Source organism: Cryptomeria japonica, chromosome 4, assembly GCF_030272615.1.
Source record: "Cryptomeria japonica chromosome 4, Sugi_1.0, whole genome shotgun sequence".
Taxonomy (NCBI): Eukaryota; Viridiplantae; Streptophyta; class Pinopsida; order Cupressales; family Cupressaceae; genus Cryptomeria; species Cryptomeria japonica.
The window spans coordinates 506101111-506112501 of NC_081408.1; positions in this window are offsets into that span (position 1 = coordinate 506101111).

The window sequence follows — 11391 nt, forward strand, 5'->3', positions numbered from 1 at the left end:
AATGAGTCACTTATCTTTGGATTGTTCTCTCTCATGCCATAAAGGCGCTGCTACGTGGTGGAAAGATGTTACCATTGATCATTTGGCTGTCAAGGCTTCTGATTCTATTGATTTTGACTCCTCACATTCTGATGACTCCTCCCGGGAGGAGGTTGTGCCTCTTACTATTGTTGAGGCCTTTGTTGGCCCCTTGGTTTCTACTAGTGTGGCCTCCTTTGGTCTTTAGGATGATTCCCTTGTTGCTCTGTTCTGCAGAAATGGTATGCTCTTGGAGAATCCGCTCCAGATGCTATTATACAACAACATTTTTCTCTAGTTGTGGACATAAACTCTGAGGGGATTTCCCTGCTTGATCCTTCTTGCAATAATGTTCCTAATAATAGTATTTTCTAGACTGCTATTGGTCATAGGTGGAAGTGGTAGGTCTTCCACCCCTCCCCCCCAAACTCTTCTATGTCAAGTTTTGGGTGATTCTCCCCACTCTCGAGTCGGTTTCTTTTGGATTGTTGCTGGTTTGGCAAGCCTTTAAAAGTGGTCTTCTGATTTGTTGTTAAAAACCTATCTAACTTGAGCTTGTTTAGGGTCAACACCCTTGTTATATTGCCTATTTTAATCAAAAACATTTTAAATAACAATTTTTTTTTCTTTCAAGCTAGAAACTCTACCTCAATATCTTTATTATAATATCACTATTATTTTGAATTTTTTTATAATTTTGAAATAGTTAATAATTTTTAATCTTAAACATTGCATTAAATACCAATATGATGCATGTGTTACACTTATATACTTTAAAAAAATATTTATATGAATTATTGTGTGTATTTAGCTCTTATCCTCAAGGGTTACTTGATGGGGCATTAATTTTTGTATCAGAGCTCGTGTCGCAACATTGGGGTATTTGGTTACATTGTTGTCCACTAAGTTGATGTTCTTGGTGGATTGTTTCACAAGAGTTTGCATTGTGAGTTAGTGGTTTATCTTGTTTCTTGGGTGCCTTGTGTGGTATTTTTGTGAGTTCAAGATTAATTGATCCAAGTGGTATGAGGTGAAGGAAGAGTATCTCCTAGTTATCTTGCACCTATCAAGGATGAATAGACACCCCTACAATAGAGCCTTTTGAGATGGTTGAGGATCGATTGCTGGTGCATTGTTCCTTATGTGTGAACTCTTGTTGGGTCTTCATGTGGTTGAAGTGTGTGGATTCTTTTGGCGATAGTGGGTGAGTTGTCTTGTTTTACCTAGCATGATATTTGAGGAGTGTATGTTGTTTAGGGCTAGATAAACCCTCATGTGTGTCAAGGAGTGCCTCCTATCATGATGGTACCCTCGATATTTGTTGCTTATTTATCATGGATTTTTGCTAGCCCTAGAGTTGCTTGGTTGCTTCTGTGCCTCTAGTGGAATGGTGCGATTGATTATTTTATTTGATTTGACTTGGATGTTAATGATTGGCTTCTGATCGATCATTTCATATCACATTTTGTGTGTAGTACATTCTAATGTGATAGAGATAGAACCAAATTTATATTTATGATAAGTTGATGATGTTGTGCTTGCATTAAAAGATATTGTGCATTAGTTTGGTAATAATGCATTGTTGCATATGTGAAATGTCTAGATCAACATAATAGATCAATTGGGTTAATGACTCATGTCCCTAATTCATATTTTCTTTTGCATTCATATGACAATCTATAAAACTTAATTGCCTTGTGGTATCATGAAGAGAAATTCACTTCATCTACATCATGTATATATTGCATCACGATTAATAGATTTGTGTTGTTCTTACCTTGTAGGATTGTAACATAAGGTGATCTAAAGAGTATTCAAAATCATTCAAAATTATTAGTAATAGCCTTGTGTTGACATTATTTTATACAATGCAACTTGTATTTGTTGGCATAAATCTTGCATCATGGTATCCTTGTATTGATGTGACATGTAGGTACTTTTCATTGTGTAAGTATATGAATATAATTATATCCTTGTTTGTGATAGTGCTTTATGATGTGAGTCTAAACATGATCTTGTGTGGTGTGGCCTATGTGAGTCACCATTGTAATTTTCAATGTGTAAAGTACCCTTGTGTTGAAATCATAATGTGCTTGTAGCATCTTAAATTGTACACCCTTAATTGGGTGGTACAATTTCACACTTAGGTTAGAACTTGCCTTAGTGTGTTTGCATTTTACATTTAAAATTACCTTTAAGAATTTAATTAATTAATTTAATTAAATCTAAAGTCTTCTTTCATCACTCTACACATCATTAAATTGGGCCTTAACCCTAAGTGTGCCCCTTTTTATTTTATTCTTCCTATTAATTATTTCATCAAAAGCCCTAATTATGTCCTATTTCGACCTTCAAGGCCTAATTTCACATATCTAAACACCTTTAATTTCCACATCCTTCTGGAATTTGATTTAGAATCATAATATTTTGCTTCTCAAAAAAATTGGCAAAAAGTTGTTCAGACCAAGAGGCAGCCTTCTGGTCCTGACATTTTCTCCCCGAATTTTGGGAGCATGATTTGGCTGTATTTTAATGTTTGAATCAAGGAGATTGTGAAATTATATTGATTCTAGGTCGACCTATGACCAAAAACAAAGTTAGTGTTTCATACATATAGCATTTCCTTTCCTCATTTGAAGGATCCACTCTCTAGAAATTGAAGGAGCCTCAATGAAGTGAAAGTGCAGGTTATCTGAAGTCTTCATCAGCAAATCAAGAATCTATCGTCTTCATCAATCATCTTCAACATCAATTAGGAGCTTTGAAGATATTGAAGAATAATAGGAGATCATTGCCTGTTGATTGGCTTGTACCTCTCCCTTAGGGTTTGATATGGTTTCATGTTATTTTCATGTCTTTGTATGAGATTCACAACATTTATTTTCAGATTTACATTCATGCTTTAAATCCATTATTGCATTTGTGATTTCAAGCATTTACATTTACATTTACAATCATTTAGGGTTTTCTCTCCAAAGTGTAGGGTAGAACTCTAGATTTACTTTCTTAATCATTTAGGATCTTGCATGCACACAAGATTCTTGCACACATTTTCAAGACATTATCGACTATTTGTGGAGGTTCAAATCACCAAAACAAGGGGTTTGATTATGGAAAAACCCTATATAGCCACTTAGACACCATTTTTCAAGTGCAGGTGCAAGTACAGGAATCCAACACAGGCATGAATTTCAGGACCGACATAACATACAGGTGTAGACCTAAGGATAAAGGTAGATCTCAGTTTGCAGAGACCAAGGTGTGGTTCTCTAGTCTGAGACTAGGGCGTGGCACCTTGGTCCCTATGGTTTTGCAGTGTTTTTTGGTAGTTCTGCATTTCTGTGTCTCAGAGTCTTAGATCCAGGAGTTCAGCCCTATGTAACATCAGGGACCAAGGCATGGCACCTTGGTCATGCATAGTCAACATCAAATTTTGGTGACAGGTGTACATCTGAGTTACTTTTCCAACCCTGTACTCGATCAATCAATTTCAGATTTGCAAGTTTCTACATTTTTAGTTTATGTTTGCATGTGTGTTTATCTCCTAGCATAGTTGATTACTACATTGCATTTTGTACAACTCCTCTTCATAGAAGCAAAGGAATATAAACCCTAAAGATATTCCTTGACTCTCTTTTGCAAGAATTAAACAAAGTGAATCATCTCCTTAGGCTCTTTTGTATTCCAATGTGTGGAGGAAAGTGGGGTTAGGTCCTAAACTACCCGATCCCATTTTTCAACATCACAGTGTCTTGTAGTGGCCTTGAGTCATGAACATGTGATTAAAATGAATATTTTACATGAGACTCTTATGATTATACATTTCATCAAGATTGTGAATCTCTAATTGAGCCTGAACTACACATTGAATGTTTTATTATAGTTGTGGTATGATCCCCTCGCACAAGTCTTCTTGTTTGAGAAAATATTGCATTGTATTAAAATAGTAAATGTTGCTTAGTATTGAATTGTATATGAATCAATTTGTCCGATGTACTTGGATACATTCTCTAAAGTACTTGGGATGTTGTATTCTCAGGTGTCATGTTATGGTTACTCCCTCAAATGTGGTTGGTACTAGTCACTCTGCTATGTGAACTTGTTTTGTGTTTGATGACATATTTTTGTTATCGATGAATTGTTTCTAGTGTTGTATGGAATAGAGTTGAATTTTTGAACTTTCTTATGCCTATTTTAGTCACCAAACTCATCTATCTATCTATTTTGTGACCCATGTCACACTTGATTTATTGTTTATATCATCGATGTTTTAAGATTTAATGAATTTGATGATTCTCTCAGTTGTGTTTTCTCTTTTCAAATCTTATGGTGACTATCCTGAATGTTTGATATTGTTGGCCCCATTTCATGTTAAGTGTCATTATCTATCATGTTCATTGCAAACCTCTAATAGTATGCACAAGAGAATACATCACAGAGAATGTACAATATGTGATGATTGGTTTGTTAGAATTATGGTCAGATTAAAATATTAAGATATGATTTCCATAATGAAATGTGATTGAAGTTTGTTGAGATACATGAAAATGATTAAGGCATGTGTTACTAATCATATGTGAGTTGCAGAGTATTACATTAGTGAAAATCATCATGAATCACTAATTCCTTGTTCTTAGTGAATGTATATGTATTCTTTGTGTGATACTTGTGTTAGGACCCAGAGGCAACTGAGAGGGGGGGGTGAATTAGTTGTCAATTAATTTCAACCAAATATAACTTAATCAAACTTGATGCATAATACTGGTAAACCAAACTTAATGCTGGTTGACAAATTAGTAGTTAATATTAATACCAGTGAAGCTTCATGCATAAAAAAAAAAGAGAAACAACATCCACAACACATAACATAGAGATTTGTGCGTGGAAACCATGTAAGGGGAAAAACCACGGTGGGAAACCTTACCCACAATTAGATGATACTACTATAGATAGTATGTGTGTATACAAATGGGGTTTGCACATGCAGAAAGGCCAACCGCCTAGAGCTCACTGCTCAATCACAAAACATGAGTCACACTGACTACAATTGGATGGTTAAATCCAATGATAATGTACTGCTCAAAGTAGCATCTCCAATGTTGGATTCAATACCGGTTAAGCTCTAATAATCACCTTCAAACCTTCCTTGAACCTTCTCTATGGTCTGCTCATATGATCTTCAATATTCACACATGCCATGTTACAAAACCATATACCATATATTGTTATCTTCCTTCTACCTATTACATCATCTCACAATTGAGATCTTACATATATACCAAAGCCTAAGATAAAATGTGTAGGTCAGCTTTACCAAGAATATTACAATTAAACCAATTACAAATAAGTCAAGATGCAATGCATTATATCGGCTCAATGAATTTATAACAATATTCAATTAATTAAATCATCTCCGTAACGTGTCATGCTGATCTGGAATAGATAATGCATGTCGGTTCATAACCTAGACCAATTTGCTAGTAACAACAAATATGTCAACCTGATTAGACCAATAACCAAAATACCAAAACCAAGTGTCCAAACTATGTCTTTGACATAACCAAGTGATCTCCAGATGATAACAATTCATCCTTAGTGCCGATGTACAATATAACCGGTCTCTGAGGGATATACCAGTGGTTGTGCATAAGTCATTGAACTTGCCGGTGAACATAATGTGCCAGTTCAACATAACCAAAGATCTCCAGAAGATAAGTGTTGAAATCAATGACAAAACCAATGCAACACATCCACAATACCAACAATATCCCCCTTTGGCATTGATGGAAACACAAGATGGAAAAACATCTAAGTGCCAAAACAGAATGCCAAAAACCAAAAACCAACAATCTATAAAATAGATCAATACCAGAAATCAAAATACAAATGCAGGGAGTATATATCTCTCCCCCAATGAATAATCTCTCTCTCCATAAGATAATGTTAATGTTTTTCGATAATATATCTCTCCCCCTTTGACATCAAATGCCAAAGCAATACAAATACCAACTCATAAAACCAATTGTTATAACCAACTACTCCCCCTAAGAAGTAGCTCTCCTCCATCAAAGCCAAAAAAAGGTTTCTCTATTAATTCTGCCAGTTTGATGCCAATCATCAACTGTCTAAGTCTCTACCGGTGAGGGTATTACCCCAAGCTACTCTTTGAGATATTCAAAAGTTTCCTTAGGCAAAGGCTTAGTAAAGATATCTGCAATATGCTCTTTAGTATTCACATAAACCAATCTCACTTCTTTTTCTTCAACATTCTCTTTCAGAAAATTATATTTGATAGAAACATGTTTGGTCTTAGAGTGAAATACCGGATTCTTAGATATATCAATTGCTGCTGAATTATAATAATAAATGATTATAGGTTCTTTTCATTTTACCTTTATGTCCTTCAACATTTGTTTGATCCATAATACCCGAGTACAATTAGTTGCTACTGCAACATATTCTGATTTTGTTGTTGATAATGATATACAACTTTGTTTCTTGCTCAACCATGAAATCAATCTGCTACCACGAAAGAATACCCTGCCAGTGGTGCTCTTTTTGTCATCTACATCTCTTGCCCAATTTGCATCGGTGTATGCACATAAATCAAAATTTTCATCTTTAGGATACCATAAACCAAGATTTGTTGTGCCTTGTAGATATCGAAAAATCCTTTTCACTGCTGATTCATGATTTTCTTTAGGATTACTCTGAAATATTGAAACAATACATACTGCATTCATTATATCAGGTCTTGTTTGTGTCAAATATAGTAAACCTCCAATCATAGATTTGTATCTTGTTGGATTAATAGGAGGTGAGTCATCCTTCAATGTCAATTTGTCAGTTGTAGTCATAGGAGTACTTATTGGTTTAGATTTTTCCATACCAAATTTCTTCAATAGTTCTTTCAGGTACTTTGTTCGACATATAAATACACCTTTATCAGTATGTGAAATCCGCAATCCTAAAAAGAATTTAATCTCCCCAATTATAGACATTTCAAATTCTTCCCACATCTTATTAGCAAAGTCTTTACATAATCCATCTTCTCCTCCAAAAATGATATCATCAACAAATTCTTCAATAATCAAGATGTCATCATTAGTCACTTTGAAATATAAGTTGTTGTCAACATTACCTTTAGTGTAACCAAGCTTCAAAAGATATTTGTCCAATCTAGCATACCAAGCTCTAGGAGCTTGCTTCAATCCATACAAAGCTTTCCTTAATCTGCAAACCATATCTTTATCATTTGTCAATGAAAATCCATTAGGTTGTTCAATGCAAACTTCTTCTTCAAGATCACCATTCATAAATGCACATTTTACATCCATTTGATATACTTTATAGTTCTTGTGAGCTGCAAATGCAATAAATAATCTGACTGCCTCAATTCTAGCTACCGGTGCAAAGGTTTCATTGTAATCAATTCCCTCTTTCTATGAATATCCTTTACATTATAATATTTCTTTATTCTTCATTACCTTAACATCTTCATTAAGTTTATTTATGAATACCCATATAGTTCCAGTTACATTTTTGTCTTTAGGCCGGGGAACCAATGTCCATGTATTGTTCTTTTCAATTTGTTCTAATTCATCTTCCATAGCTTTAATCCAATGTTTATCTTCACATGCCTTAATAACAGATGCTGGTTCAATTTGAGAAATTAAACATACCTCTTCATTTGCCAGTCTTCCTCTTGTCATAACACCTTGATACTTATTCCCAATTTTTTAGACTTTTAGAGTGATCTAGTCTTACATACTTGGATGTGTTCACTTGCTGCTATTCTTCAGTCACTGTGGCATTATCTGATGATGCTGGTGTGAATGGATCCACATTTTGTACTGGTGCACTCTGTATAGGTTCATTTATGATCATCTCAACTACCGGTTCAGAATCCATAGACCTTGAATTTACTCGAAATTGTTCATCTATCTTCACATTTTGCACTCTCAATGATTTTTTGCAATCTTTTATTAAAATATCTATATGCCTTTCTCTTAGATGAATAACCAAGAAATATTCCTTCATCACTTCTAGGATCAAATTTACCAATATACTCATCTCTCCTAATATAGCATTTGCTTCCAAATATTCTGAAATATTTAAGAGTAGAAGTATTACCAAACCATAATTCATAAGGGGTCTTACTGGTTTTATTCTCTACCATTGCTTCAAGAATAGTTTGAATTTCCCAAAAGCTTCTGATTTCTCCCTGAGAAAAGTAACCCAACACATTCTAGAATAATCATCAATGATTAGCATAAAGTATATATCTCTCTGTAGACTTCTTGTTCTTGCCGAACCACACAAGTCATTATGGATTAAATCAAGAACATTATTGGATTTCTCAAAAATACTCTTAAAATTTGTTCTAACTTGTTTTCCCATTTGACATTCCTTACATACCAGATTATGAGGTTTTACAATCTTAGGTAAGTCCCTTACTGCCTTAGATGAACTGATCTCTATAAGGCAATCAAAATTCACATGACAAAGTCTTTTATGCCATAACCAACTTTCATCAATATGTGCAATCAAGCATGTCTTTTCATTGTTATTCAAATGAAAGATATTACCTCTAGTCTGATTACCGATTTCAATCTCCAAACCAGTTCTATTCATGATTTTGCATTTACCATTCTTGAATTGTAACTGAAATCCCTTTTAACCTTATTGACCAACACTCAAAAGATTATGCTTCAAACCTTCAACATAATAAATGTTATCAGTATTGTGCTTACCATCAAATGATATAGTGCCTTTTCCTTTGATTAAACAAGCTTTATCATCCCCAAATCTTACTACACCTCCATTGTATTCCTGAAAAGACAAGAATTTACTTTTATCACTAGTCATATGATGTGAACATCTAGAATCTATAATCCATTCATCCTTTTCTTCAATTTTAGCTACCAGGGCCTGCTCTACTGGCAAAACAGTAGGTGTCAGTTGATCTTCTTTTATTGCAACAAAAGCTCATCCATTGTCTATCGGTTCTTCATTAGAATCATCAGTAACTCCTTCATCAACATAGTAACATGATTTGTCTCTATTCTTCTTAAATCTGTATCTCTGATATTTAGGGTTAGGTTTATATGTCCTTTTACCTTCTTCTCTCAATCTTGCATATCTATCAGGACATATAGATGCCATATGACCAACTTTATTGCAGTTAAAACATTTAAATGGTGCTTTACCTTTATAATTACTTCCAATAGGACCTTTAGGCATTTTCCTTACAAATGGTGCTTCAAGTTCTTCCAATTCTTCATTTTCCTTTCCGATATCTTCAAGTTCTCCTGCATAAAGTGCTTTCCAATCAGATTTGTTAGATTATGATGATGATGTTGCAGATGATGATGCTTTGAAGGCTAAATCTGTCTTAATTGTAGCAACATGACCAAATTCCTCTAGCTCAAATATTGAAAGTTTTCCAACCAAGGTATCTCTGGATACTGATGTATTAGGCATTGTTCTCAACTCATTAATAGAAGTTACTTTCATTTTGTATGCTGGTGGCAATGCTCTTAAAACTTTAGAAACAATTTCATCTTCACTCAAGGATCCTCCACAACATTGTATTCCCAAAATAATTTCATTAACCCTTTTCATAAAAGCATAAATTCTTTCATCTTCTTACATTTTCAAATTTTCATACCTGACCCAGAAGCATTCCAGTTTTGCAATTTTGACAGTAGTGTCACCTTCATTCAATGTCTCTAATTTATCCCAAATAGCTTTAGCAGTAGATCAGTATGATAATCCCATGATTTGTTGATCTGACAAGGTGCTCAAGAGTGCTTCTCTTGCTTTGCAATCATTCTCTTGATCTTTACCCAATGTTGGTGGATTAGGTTGATTCGGTGTAGGACCAACATAGCCATTCCATATGTCTCTTCCAATGCAATTCAGATGTGTCTCCATTTTGATCTTCCATATACCATAGTTAGTCCCATCAAGTTTCAGACTATCCTTCCTCAAAAAGTTTGTTGCCATAGAATCTCCTCAAGCTGTTAAACTTCTACAAAAAGAGGACCTAGCTTTGATACCAATTGTTAGGACCCATAGGAAACTGAGAGGGGGGGAGGTGAATCAGTTGTCAATTAATTTAAACCAAATATAACTTAATCAAACTTGATGTATAATACCAGTAAACCAAACTTAATACTGGTTGACAAATTAGCAATTAATATTAATACCGGTGAAGCTTAATCATAAAATAGAAAGAGAAACAACATTTACAACACATAACACATAGATTTGTATGTGGAAACCCTGTAAGGGGAAAAACCATTTTGGGAAACCTTACCCACAATTAGATGATAGTACTGCAGATAGTATGTGTATACAAATGGGGTCTGCACATGCAGAAAGGCCAACCGCCTAGAGCTCACTGCTCAATCACATAATAGGACTCACATTGACTACAATTGGATGGTTAAATCCAATGATAATGTATTGCTCAAAGTAGCATCTTCAATGTTGTATTCCGTACTGGTTAAGCTCTGATAATCACCTTCAAACCTTCCTTGAACCTTCTCTATGGTTTGCTCATATGATCTTCAATATTCGCACATACCATGTTAGAAAACCATATACCATATACCATTATCTTCCTTCTACCTATTACATCATCTCACAATTGAGATCTTACATATATACCAAATCCTAAGATCAAATGTGTAGGTCGTCTTTACCAAGGATATTACAATTAAACCAATTAAAAATAATTCAAGATGCAATTCTTTATGTCAGCTCAATGCATTTGTAATAATATTCAATTAATTAAATCATCTCCATAATGTGCCGTGCTGATCTGGAATAGATAATGCATGCCGGTCCATAACCTAGACCAATTTTCTGGTAATGACAAATATGTCAGCTCGATTAGAACAATAACCAAAATACCAAAAACAAGTGTCCAAACTATGTCTTCGACATAACCAAGTGATCTCCAGATGATAACAAGTCATCCTCAGTTCCGGTGTACAATATAACCTGTCGGTGAGCAATATACCAGTGACTGTGCATTAGTCACTGAACTTGTCAGTGAACATAATGTGCCGGTTAAACATAACCAAATATCTCCAGAAGATAAGTGTTGACATCAATGACAAAACCAGTGCAACACATCCGTAATACCAACAACTTGTGCAACATGGATTCCATATGTTGTCTTTTGAGTGAAGTGTATGTGGATTTTCTCAATGAGTGTATTAATATGTTTGATATAGTGATTGTGATATTAAAATGATGTGTCTTATTGTTCCTTATTTGATTGATTGCAAATGGTTGGTTGTGACATAGTCTGCATATGATGCTTATTCTTGCTTCTGTCATCATGAGACTATGTTTTTCTAA